General features: G+C 26.2%; 1 protein-coding gene across 3 annotated transcripts in view; it reads left to right on the top strand.

Moving 5' to 3' along the window:
- Window positions 1–12,614, top strand: part of grp (serine/threonine-protein kinase grp) — a 180,553-nt gene that overhangs the window by 56,428 nt on the left and 111,511 nt on the right. For all 3 annotated transcript variants that reach the window (XM_075297040.1, XM_075297042.1, XM_075297041.1), the window contains one exon: window positions 6,141–6,168. The gene's annotated coding sequence lies outside the window, so the exon portion shown is untranslated. The remainder of the gene's footprint in view (window positions 1–6,140; window positions 6,169–12,614) is intronic.

Raw genomic sequence — 12,614 nt, 5'->3', positions numbered from 1 at the left:
TTTTGTCAAAATTTTATTTCTATAGAAAATTTTGTCAAAATTTTATTTTTATAGAAAATTTGGTCAAAATTTTATTTGTATAGAAAATTTGGTAAAAATTTGATTTTTATGGAAAATTTGGTAAAAATTTTATATCTATAGAAAATTTAGTCAAAATTTTATTCCTGATGAAAATTTTATTCTATAGAAAAATTTGTCAAAATTTTATTTCCATAGAATATTTTGTCAAAATTTTATTTCTATGGAAAATTTTGTCAAAGTTTTATTTCTATAGAAAATTTCGTCAATAGTTTATTTCTATAGAAAAAATTGTCAAAATTTTATTTCCATACAATATTTTGTCAAAATTTTATTTCTATGTAAAATTTTGTCAAAATTTTATTTCTATAGAAAATTTCGTCAAATTTTTATTTCAATAGAATTTTTTTTTTATTTATATATTTACAGAAAATTTATGAAGTAACATGATTTCTACTAATCTACCAAACAGTAGCATTCTATTAACTGTGGCAACCTTGATTACAATACTACAGTAGTCTTTGTAAGCGGATATAAAACTACAAAAATATTTAAAATTTAGGAGTGACAAACAAACTTTTATTTATATTTAAAATTCAGTCCAGGGGAGCTCCTTGACAATAATCTTCCAATGGAATTTTTGTTGAAATTTAGTGAAAAGTACTTTTTCGCTCAAAAAAATACCTTTTTAGTACTTTCGTAAAAATTGTATTTTCCATCCCTGATGCCTATATTTGAAGATTTTTTTATCTTTAGTCCATAAATTCAATATCTTTGTTAATTTAAGGATTATTTCTTTAAATCAAAGACGCTTTCAAAATTTGCAAATTTTTCTTTACTTTACGGTAATATGCAAATTTCAAAGATTCGTGGCCAACCTTTATAAAAAGATGTAAGGAAGCCCTAAAGTCGGACGGGCCCGACTATAACAGGTTGGCTGATAAGTCCCCGATCTGACACATAGATGGCGTCGCTAGTATTAAATGCATATTATTTTTATATAGTACCAACCTTCAAATGATTCGTGTCAAAATTTGACGTCTGTAAGTCAATTAGTTTGTGAGATCGAGCGTCTTTTGTGAAGCCACTTTTGTTATTGTGAAAAAATGAAAAAAAAAGGAATTTCGTGTTTTGATAAAATACTGTATTCTGAAGGGAAAAATACGGTGGAAAACTTGGCTTGATAATGAATTTCCAAACTCTGCCCCAGGGAAATCAACAATAATTGATTGGTATGCAAAATTCAAGCGTGATGAAATGAGCACGGAAAACTGTGAACGCAGTGAACGCCCGAAAGAGGTGGTTACCGACGAAAACATCAAAAAAATCCACAAAATGATTTTGAATGACCGTAAAATGAAGTTGATCGAGATAGCAGAGGCCTTAAAGATATCAAAGGAACGTGTTGGTCATATCATTCATCAATATTTGGATATGCGGAAGCTCTGTGCAAAATGGGTGCCGCGCGAGCTCACATTTGACCAAAAACAACAACGTGTTGATGATTCTGAGCGGTGTTTGCAGCTGTTAACTCGTAATACACCCGAGTTTTTCCGTCGATATGTGACAATGGATGAAACATGGCTCCATCACTACAGTCCTAAGTCCAATCGACAGTCGGCTGAGTGAACAGCGACCGGTCAACCGTCTCCGGAATAATTTTTATCGATTATCTTGAGAAGGGAAAAACCATCAACAGTGACTATTATATGGCGTTAGTGGATCGTTTGAAGGTCGAAATCGCGGCAAAACGGCCCCATATGAAGAAAAAACAAGTATATACGGCCATAAGTTCGGCCAGGCCGAATCTTATGTACCCTCCACCATGGATTGCGTAGAAACTTCTACGAAAGACTGTCATCCACAATCGAAGTACTTGGGTTGTGGTATCTTAAAACTTCTTAACATCGTTTTCTAAATTGTGAGTTAGTCCATACGTGGTATATATTAGACAAAAATGTTATGTATAGTTAAGTCTACAAATAATTACGAATCCATATGGACTTTTTGCACGGTACGTAGAGAGCCAGAATTGAAATATGGGGGTCGCTTATATGGGGGCTATATACAATTATGAACTTGATATGGACCAATTTTTGAGTGATTGGAAATCGATTTATCTGAGGGATATATATAACTATAGACCGATATGGACCTAGGTAGGCATGGTTGTTAATGACCATATACTACCACAATGTACAAAATTTCAACTCACTCGGATGAAATTTGCTCCTCCAAGAGGCTCCAAAACCAATTCTCGAGATCGGTTTATATGGGGCTATATATGATTATGGACTGATATTGACCACTTTTGACATGGTTGTTAAATATCATATACGATCACCACGTACCAAATTTCAAGCAGATCGGATGAATTTTGCTTCTCCAAAAGGCACCGGAGGTCAAATCTGGGGATCGGTTTATATGGGAGCTATATATAATTATGGGCTGATAGGAACCAATTCCTGCATGTTTGTTGGATACCATATACTAACATCACGTACTAAATTTCAACCGAATGGGAAGAATTTTGCTCTTCCAAAAGGCTCTGGAGGTCAAATCTGGGGATCGGTTTATATGGGGCCTATATATGATTATGGACCGATTTCGACCAATTTTTGCATGGGAGTTTGAGGCCATATATTAACACCACGTACCAAATTTCAACTGAATCAGATGAATTTTGGTCTTCCAAGAGGCTCCGGAGGTCAAATCGGGGGATCGGTTTATATGGGGGCTATATATAATTATGGACCGATGTGGACCAATTTTTGCATGGTTGTTAGAGACCATATACTAACACCATGTACCAAATTTCAGCCGGATCGGATGAAATTTGCTTCTCTTAGAAGCCTCGCAAGCCAAATCCGTGGATCGGTTTATATGGGGGCTATATATAATTATGGACCGATGTGGACCAATTTTTGCATGGTTGTTAGAGACCATATACTAACACCATGTACCAAATTTCAGTCGGATTGGATGAAATTTGCTTCTCTTAGAGGCCTCGCAAGCCAAATTTGGGGGTCCGTTTATATGGGGGCTATACGTAAAAGTGGACCGATATGGCCCATTTGCAATACCATCCGACCTACATCAATAACAACTACTTGTGCCAAGTTTCAAGTCGATAGCTTGTTTCGTTCGGAAGTTAGCGTGATTTCAACAGACGGACGGACGGACGGACATGCTCAGATCGACTCAGAATACCCTGCACCACTTTGTAGATCTATATTTTCGTTACCATCTCAAATTCTTCAAATTTGTTGAGTGTCAAATTTTTTTTGTAGGTTTTTCTTATATATGTTATTTAAATCTGAACCGATTTAAATCGCAAACGATTTCTAGCAAAATCCATACCCAAAACATATACTTAGTCCATATTTGTAAGCCGATTGGACTAAAACTGCAAACTAGACTAAAAAATGTGTTCACAGACAGACCGTCATGGCTAGATCGACTAGGGGCACGACGGTTGGCACAGTTGATAGATTTCTACCATAAATGCACTCAAAAAAAGTTTAGTTGGATCCAAAGATTTTGGTATTGATTCCGAGCCAAAGATGAGGCTTCTTTAAAACAAAGAATTTTTTTAGCGACCTTTCTGGCTTTAAATGTAGGACCAATAAAATTAAAATTAAGATACAGATCTCATTTATCAAATGTTCATTCTCTTTTCGCGGTTTATTAATAAAGGTAACAAATGCCACTTTAAAAATCCAAATTATAACGGATACTTCAAAGTAAAAAATTGTTTTCTTAATTCCAAAAAAAAAACTTTAAACCAAAGACGCTAAATCCTCAAAATAATTCTTAGCCTATATTTGAAGCGTTTTTATCTTAAATCTATAGTTTCAATATTTCAGTTAATTAAAGGACCATTTCTTTAAATCATAAATGTGTTTCTTTACTTTAAGGAAAATTAGCCTTAGTTCAAAGACATGCGACTTTAACGGAGGAACGAAAATGTATAAAATTTGTGTCCTAAATTTAATGAAAAAAAAACTTGAAGCAAAGATTATAAACTTTATTTTAATAAAAATTTCATTATTTTAACCCTATGATAGGCGATAAGCTTTCGATCACTAAGCGCTCAATGTCAAATTTGGTCTGGCCAGACCAAGTAGTCTATCCTAGGGTTAATCGCATCCTAAAATTTAGGTTGCGTAATCTTTAAATATTTTTTCAGTTTGGTAGGTTTTTGTACTGTTTGGTAGATATTTTTTGATGTGTTGGTAGATTTTCATTGTTTTGTTGTACAAATAAAAATTTGACCAAATTTCTTATAAAAATACAATTTGGCAAAATTTTCTATAGAAATAAAATGTTGATAAAAATTTTTCTATAGAAATAAAATTTTGCAAACAATTTCTAATGTTTTTACATAAATTTATATATCAGTAAAATTTTGCAAAAATTGCCTATAGAAATACAATTTTGTAACAATTTTTTGTAAAAATAAAATTTTGCAAAAATTTCCTATAAAAATAAAATTTTGTTTTCCAAATTTACAAAATCAAAAGGTGAACTTTTTCGGAAAATATTTGAAAATTAAAATAAATCGACTATTCTATAGTGACCAACATCGATTAATCGATTTTTAATAGTGGCCACCGTGGTGCAATGCCCGCCGAACCCACGATTCGAAGCAGGAATCGTGGGTTCGATTCCTGCTTCGACCGGCTCACTTAGTCTATTCAGTCCCTTGTGATACCACATTGGTGAACTTCTCTCTTATCACTGAGTGCTGCCCGATTCCATGTTAAGTTCAATGACAAGGGACCTCCTTTTTATAGCCGAGTCTGAACGGCGTTCCACATTGCAGTGAAATCACTTAGAGAAGCTTTGAAACCCTCAGAAATGTCACCAGCATTACTGAGGTTGGATAATCCACCGTTGAAAAACTTTTTGGTGTTCGGTCGCAGCAGAAATCGAACCCACGACCTTGTGTATGCAAGGCGGGCATGCTAATCATTGCACCACGGTGGCTCCCTTAAATAGTTTCAAAAATTCACAAATTTTCTAGAAAAGATTTAGCATTTTTTTGGACAAAATTTTAATGTCAATTTTTACTCTGAAACAAAAAAGTTTAAATTGCCTATTAAAAATATGAAAAAGCAAATTAATAAAACTTAAATTAAATGAATTTCTGCCTAGTAAAAAAAGAATATCTTTGCACACACAAAAAAATCTTTCAGATTCAATCACGAAATTAATTGATCCAATTAATTTTTTAATTGAAATGTCTTCAATCACAGAAATGATAATATCCATTAAAAAGTTAATTGAAGGTCAATTAACAAATTAATTGATCCAATTAAAAAATTAATTGATTCTATTAATTTTTGTGATTGATTTTTGTTTCTTTTAAAAAAATGTTTGAATCAATTAAATTTTTAATAGAATATTTTTTAAAACTCAATCAAAATTTTAATTGGAAAAATTTTCATGAAATTTTTTTCTGTGTGGGAGGATGTTTTTGGCTTTTAAAGTTTATGCCTTTGGAGGATCTTCCAAATGTTTTATTGCTTGGGTACAAAAAAATGTCATTGGAACAATCGAAAAAGCAAAAACCGTTTTCTCAATTTAAAAAAAAGCTTTAAACCAAAAATTAAAAATTTTTGTCAGTGTATCCCTTGGTGACTCCCTCTACTTAAAAATGTTACACGCTGAGCTTTTAGAATTAAATGGTGCACACAGAAAAAAAATTATGATTAAATCACGAATGTAATTGATCCAATTAATTTTTAATTGAAATGTCCTTCACTCACAGAAATGGTAGAATCAATTAAAAAATTAATTGAAAGTCACTTGTTTTTTCTCTGTATAGTAAAAATGTGTACTTCATTTGTATAATTTTTTTTTTTATTTTTGTTTCATGTCATTAAAGTAAGACGAAAAAATAATTAAAATAAGAAAAATTTTTGTCACATTTGGCAAAATTAATTTTCATGAACTAAAATAAAGTTGAATCGGCTATAAAAAATTTCGTTGCCTATATTCTGGGGGCATTTTCTAAAATTGAAAAAAAAAAAATAAAAAATTAACGGACTTTTTATTTTTATTGACACTATATTATATACAATTACGTCTAATAATTAAATTTTTATCTTTTGTTTTAGATAATGTAACATCGTGTAATATTTAAAGGTATGTAAAGTCAAATATTTTTAAATATGATTTAATCAAATTAACATCAATATTCCATATTAATTATGACACTAAAAAGGTTTTGGCTAATTTTATTTAGTCCATGCATATAACAACCCCGAATCAATTTTTGGGAAAATTGAATTATTTTTGATCTTCTCATGCCATGCCATGAAGTATCGACATAAATGCAAAATTATTCCACTACAAAATTATAATTAAATTGCCTTCCTACTTGTAATGTAAACGTTGTTGGTAAACCAATGGCCTGACATATGGATTTCCTTTGCATTAACAAAAAAAAGTGGGTAATTTCCCGTCACTCTCCTCACATGTGTATGTTAATATCCTGATAGTTTGCCATGAATTTTATTATGTCCGAGAAAACACAAAAAAAAATCGTACGAAGATGATGAGATGAGGACATTAAAATACATTTCTGGCCATTTTTGTTAGTGGAGGGAGGGGTAGTAACAAAAAATTTGATCCGAAAACTGCAAAGGAATTAAAACCAGAAAGGCTGGTTTAACCTCTTGTATTGCCACCACCAACATCATCATCATCGTCATCTCTATCACCATCACCTCTATGTGGCTTTACATACAGTGGAATTTTTCGACGTTGATGGCTTGCGAATATTTCGTTGTCGTCATCATCATCGTTAAATGTACCACGCAGCGTTGCCACAATGAATTTTTATTTTGGACCAACATTTTTCCATAATTGGACTAAATTCGTATCAGCGGATCATTTTTCCAAATTAATAGTTAAAATTTTCCAAAATTTTTCTTCGATAGAAACAATTTTCAAATTTTTATTTCTACTCAAAATGTTTACTTCTATTTATTTAGCAAATTTTGTCAAAATTTTATTTCTAAAGAAAATTTTGCTAAAATTTTATTTTTGTACATAATTTTGTCAAAATGTTATTTCTATAGAAATTTTTGTGAAAATTTTATTTCTATAGAAAATTTTGTCAAAATTTTATTTCTATAGAAAATTTTGTGAAAATTTTATTTTTATAGAAAATTTTGTGAAAAATTTATTTTTGTAGAAAATTTTTGCAAAATTTTATTTCTATTGAAAAATTTTGTCAAAATTTTATTTCTATTGAAAATTTTGTAAAATTTTATTTCTATAGAAAATTTTGTCAAAATTTTATTTCTATTGAACATTTTGTCAAAATTTTATTTTTATAGAAAATGTTGTGAAAATTTTATTTCTATAGAAAATTTTGTCAAAATTTTATTTCTATAGAAAATTTTGTCAAAATTTTATTTCTATGGAAAATTTTGTCAAAATTTTATTTCTATAGAAAATTTTGTCAAAATGTTATTTCTATAGAAAATTTTGTGAAATTTTTATTTTTATAGAAAATTTTGTCAAAATTTTATTTCTATAGAAAATTTTGTCAACATTTTATTTCTATGGAAAATTTTGTCAAAATTTTATTTCTATAGAAAATTTTGTCAAAATTTTATTTCTATTGAAAATTTTGTAAAATTTTATTTCTATAGAAAATTTTGTCAAAATTTTATTTCTATTGAACATTTTGTCAAAATTTTATTTTTATAGAAAATTTTGTCAAAATTTTATTTCTATAGAAAATTTTGTCAAAATTTTATTTCTATGGAAAATTTTGTCAAAATTTTATTTCTATAGAAAATTTTGTCAACATTTTATTTCTATTGAAAATTTTGTCAAAATTTTATTTTTATAGAAAATTTTGTCACAATTTTATTTCTGTAGAAAATTTTGTCAAAATTTTATTTCTATTGAAAATTTTGTCAAAATTTTATTTCTATTGAAAATTTTGTGAAAATTTTATTTTTATAGAAAATTTTGTGAAATTTTTATTTTTATAAAAAATTTTGTCAAAATTTTATTTCTATGGAAAATTTTGTCAAAAATTTATTTCTATTGAAAATTTTGTCAAAATCTTATTTCTATTGAAAATTTTGTCAAAATTTTATTTCTATAGAAAATTTTGTCAAAATTTTATTTCTATCGAAAATTTTGTCATTTTTTTTTTCTGTAGAAAGTTTTGTCAAAATTTTATTTCTATGGAAAATTTTGTCAAAATTTTATTTCTATAGAAAATTTTGTCAAAATTTTATTTCCATAGAATTTTGTCAAAATTTTATTTCTATAGAAAATTTTGTCAAAATTTTATTTCTATAGAAAATTTTGTCAAAATTTTATTTCTATGGAAAATTTTGTCAAAATTTTATTTGTATAGAAAATTTTGTCAAAATTTTGATTTCTATTGAAAATTTCGACAAAATTTTATTTCTATAGAAAATTTTGTAAAAATTTTACTTTTATAAAAAATTTTTGCAAAATTTTATTTCTATAGAAAATTTTGTGAAAATTTTATTTTTATCAGCGGATCATTTTTCCAAATTAATAGTTAAAATTTTCCAAAATTTTTCTTCGATAGAAACAATTTTCAAATTTTTATTTCTACTCAAAATGTTTACTTCTATTTATTTAGCAAATTTTGTCAAAATTTTATTTCTAAAGAAAATTTTGCTAAAATTTTATTTTTGTACATAATTTTGTCAAAATGTTATTTCTATAGAAATTTTTGTGAAAATTTTATTTCTATAGAAAATTTTGTCAAAATTTTATTTCTATAGAAAATTTTGTCAAAATTTTATTTCTATAGAAAATTTTGTGAAAATTTTATTTTTATAGAAAATTTTGTGAAAAATTTATTTTTGTAGAAAATTTTTGCAAAATTTTATTTCTATTGAAAAATTTTGTCAAAATTTTATTTCTATTGAAAATTTTGTAAAATTTTATTTCTATAGAAAATTTTGTCAAAATTTTATTTCTATTGAACATTTTGTCAAAATTTTATTTTTATAGAAAATGTTGTGAAAATTTTATTTCTATAGAAAATTTTGTCAAAATTTTATTTCTATAGAAAATTTTGTCAAAATTTTATTTCTATGGAAAATTTTGTCAAAATTTTATTTCTATAGAAAATTTTGTCAAAATGTTATTTCTATAGAAAATTTTGTGAAATTTTTATTTTTATAGAAAATTTTGTCAAAATTTTATTTCTATAGAAAATTTTGTCAACATTTTATTTCTATGGAAAATTTTGTCAAAATTTTATTTCTATAGAAAATTTTGTCAAAATTTTATTTCTATTGAAAATTTTGTAAAATTTTATTTCTATAGAAAATTTTGTTAAAATTTTATTTCTATTGAACATTTTGTCAAAATTTTATTTTTATAGAAAATTTTGTCAAAATTTTATTTCTATAGAAAATTTTGTCAAAATTTTATTTCTATGGAAAATTTTGTCAAAATTTTATTTCTATAGAAAATTTTGTCAACATTTTATTTCTATTGAAAATTTTGTCAAAATTTTATTTTTATAGAAAATTTTGTCACAATTTTATTTCTGTAGAAAATTTTGTCAAAATTTTATTTCTATTGAAAATTTTGTCAAAATTTTATTTCTATTGAAAATTTTGTGAAAATTTTATTTTTATAGAAAATTTTGTGAAATTTTTATTTTTATAAAAAATTTTGTCAAAATTTTATTTCTATGGAAAATTTTGTCAAAAATTTATTTCTATTGAAAATTTTGTCAAAATCTTATTTCTATTGAAAATTTTGTCAAAATTTTATTTCTATAGAAAATTTTGTCAAAATTTTATTTCTATCGAAAATTTTGTCATTTTTTTTTCTGTAGAAAGTTTTGTCAAAATTTTATTTCTATGGAAAATTTTGTCAAAATTTTATTTCTATAGAAAATTTTGTCAAAATTTTATTTCCATAGAATTTTGTCAAAATTTTATTTCTATAGAAAATTTTGTCAAAATTTTATTTCTATAGAAAATTTTGTCAAAATTTTATTTCTATGGAAAATTTTGTCAAAATTTTATTTGTATAGAAAATTTTGTCAAAATTTTGATTTCTATTGAAAATTTCGACAAAATTTTATTTCTATAGAAAATTTTGTAAAAATTTTACTTTTATAAAAAATTTTTGCAAAATTTTATTTCTATAGAAAATTTTGTGAAAATTTTATTTTTATAGAAAATTTTGTCACAATTTTATTTCTGCAGAAAATTTTGTGAAAATTTTATTTCTATTGAAGATTTTGTCAAAATTTTATTACTATAGAAAATTTTGTCAAAATTTTTTTTCTATGGAAAATTTTGTCAAAATGTTATTTCTATAGAAAATTTTGTCATAATTTTATTTCTATAGAAAATTTTGTCAAAATTTTATTTTTATAGAAAATTTTGTGAAAATTTTATTTTTATAGAAAATTTTTGCAAAATTTTATTTCTATTGAAAATTTTTTCAAAATTTTGTTTCTATTGAAAATTTTGTTAAAAATTTAATTCTATAGAAAATGTAAAAATTTTATTTCTATAAAAAAATTTTGTCAAAATTTTATTTCTATTGAAACTTTTGTCAAAATTTTATTTCTATTGAAAATTTTGTCAAAATTTTGATTTCTACTGAAAATTTCGTCAAAATTTTATTTTTATAGAAAATTTTGTGAAAATTTTATTTTTATAGAAAATTTTGTCAAAATTTTATTTCTATAGAAAATTTTGTCAAAATTTTATTTCTATAGAAAATTTTGTCAAAATTTTATTTCTATAGAAAATTTTGTAAAAATTTTATTTCTATAGAAAATTTTGTCAAAATTTTATTTCTATAGAAAATTCTGTGAAAATTTTATTTCTGTAGAAAATTTTGTGAAAATTTTATTTTTATAGAAAATTTTGTCAAAATTGTATTTCTATCGAAAATTTTGTCAAAATTTTATTTCTATTGAAAATTTTGTGAAAATTTAAATTCCATTTGGTCCCACCCACCATCGGACTAAATTTAAAAATTGATAATTTTTTGACCAATTTTGGTGCGATCCGACCAAAATGGCAACCCTGGCGCCACGCCATGCGGTCGTTGTCGATGATGGCTACTGTTAAAATAGTTCGGTCTGATGTTTGGTCCATGGACTTGGTTTTTATTTCATTTCATTTTCAGTTTTTTGCTTTGTGTGTGTTTTTTTTTTTTTTTTTGGGAGCTGCCCAACATATGAAAACAGTTGGCTATTATCGATGATGGAATGGATGGAAGCGAAAATCTGTTGGTGTCCTCAACTTGGGATATGAAATACAATTTCAAAAAAAAAAAAGAAACCCACTTAGGGACTTGCTTCTCACTTTTTTTGTGATTGAAAATGCTCCAATCCAAATGACCATAGGATGTGTTTCCAGGCAATAACGATGCTGTGGAAGTTTGAGGTAGGAAGAACTTGATGATTGCAACTTGACTTCCTTGAGCGTAAATTTTATTGTACAACATTTTTGTATGTTACACACACACATGCACACACCACAAACATATGCTATTGTCAAAGTTATACAAAAACGAAATGAGTGACGATAATGGCAAAGTGTTAGTTTGCCTGAACGTAGGTTAGTTGGTTAGTCATTACGCAGATAGGCGTTAAAATTCAAATAATTTTGTTTACACTTGGAAAATCTCGGGAAAAGTTATGATGAAAAACGACTCGACCTTTGAGTTTTGTTTTTGAAAATCAAGTCTAATCTACTTTTGAATGTTGGTAAAAATCGTTTTTTATAGTAGCATAAATCGTCAATGATTGAACATTTTAAAACTTTTAATTAAAAAATTAATTGATACAATTAACTTTTTAATCAAACTCGGAAGAGTAAGGCAGTTAAAAAATTATGGGTATTTTTTTTAATTTTTAATTCAGTTTTTGTTTTAAACAATTAATTTTTGAATCAAACTAAAAATGATTAAAAAAGGTTATAGAAAGTGATTGGAATATAGTATAACGATTAAAAATAGTTTCGTTTTTAATAAAAAAAATTAATTGAATCAATTAAAAAATTAATTGAAATTTGCTAATGAAATCAATTAATTATTTAATCAAGTGTTTTTGTGATGCCCAATTAAAACTATGATTGATACTATCATTTTCGTGATTGAAGACGAAGAAGCGATTGAATTAAAAAATTAATTGGATCAATTAATTTTGTGATTGAATCAGAAGAGAAAATTTTTGTGTGTACTGAACAATTATCTTAATTTGTCAAAAATATACACAAAAAAAAAAAACTTAAAAATTTTATTTCATACTTTGATACTCTCACAAGAGCTTTTGCTAAACGAAATAGAAAATTCTAATGACTTTCTATCGAAATAAAGAAAACAAACACTAATTGCATCTAAACCAAAATATAATTTACACCAAACTTCATCACCATTTATACATGCATCCTCAAGGTAAAAAAGAATCAACAGAAGATGCATCTTATATCCCCAGTGCTCATATAAATTTTATGGGGTAGGTGGAAAGAATATTGTGCTTATCTGGTTTTGATTTCCCCAATACCTTCATATGGTAAATCTGAATCTATCTCTTTAACCAAAAGAAA

Source organism: Haematobia irritans, chromosome 2, assembly GCF_050003625.1.
Source record: "Haematobia irritans isolate KBUSLIRL chromosome 2, ASM5000362v1, whole genome shotgun sequence".
NCBI lineage: Eukaryota > Metazoa > Arthropoda > Insecta > Diptera > Muscidae > Haematobia > Haematobia irritans.
This window is presented reverse-complemented; position numbering and strand designations above follow the sequence as displayed.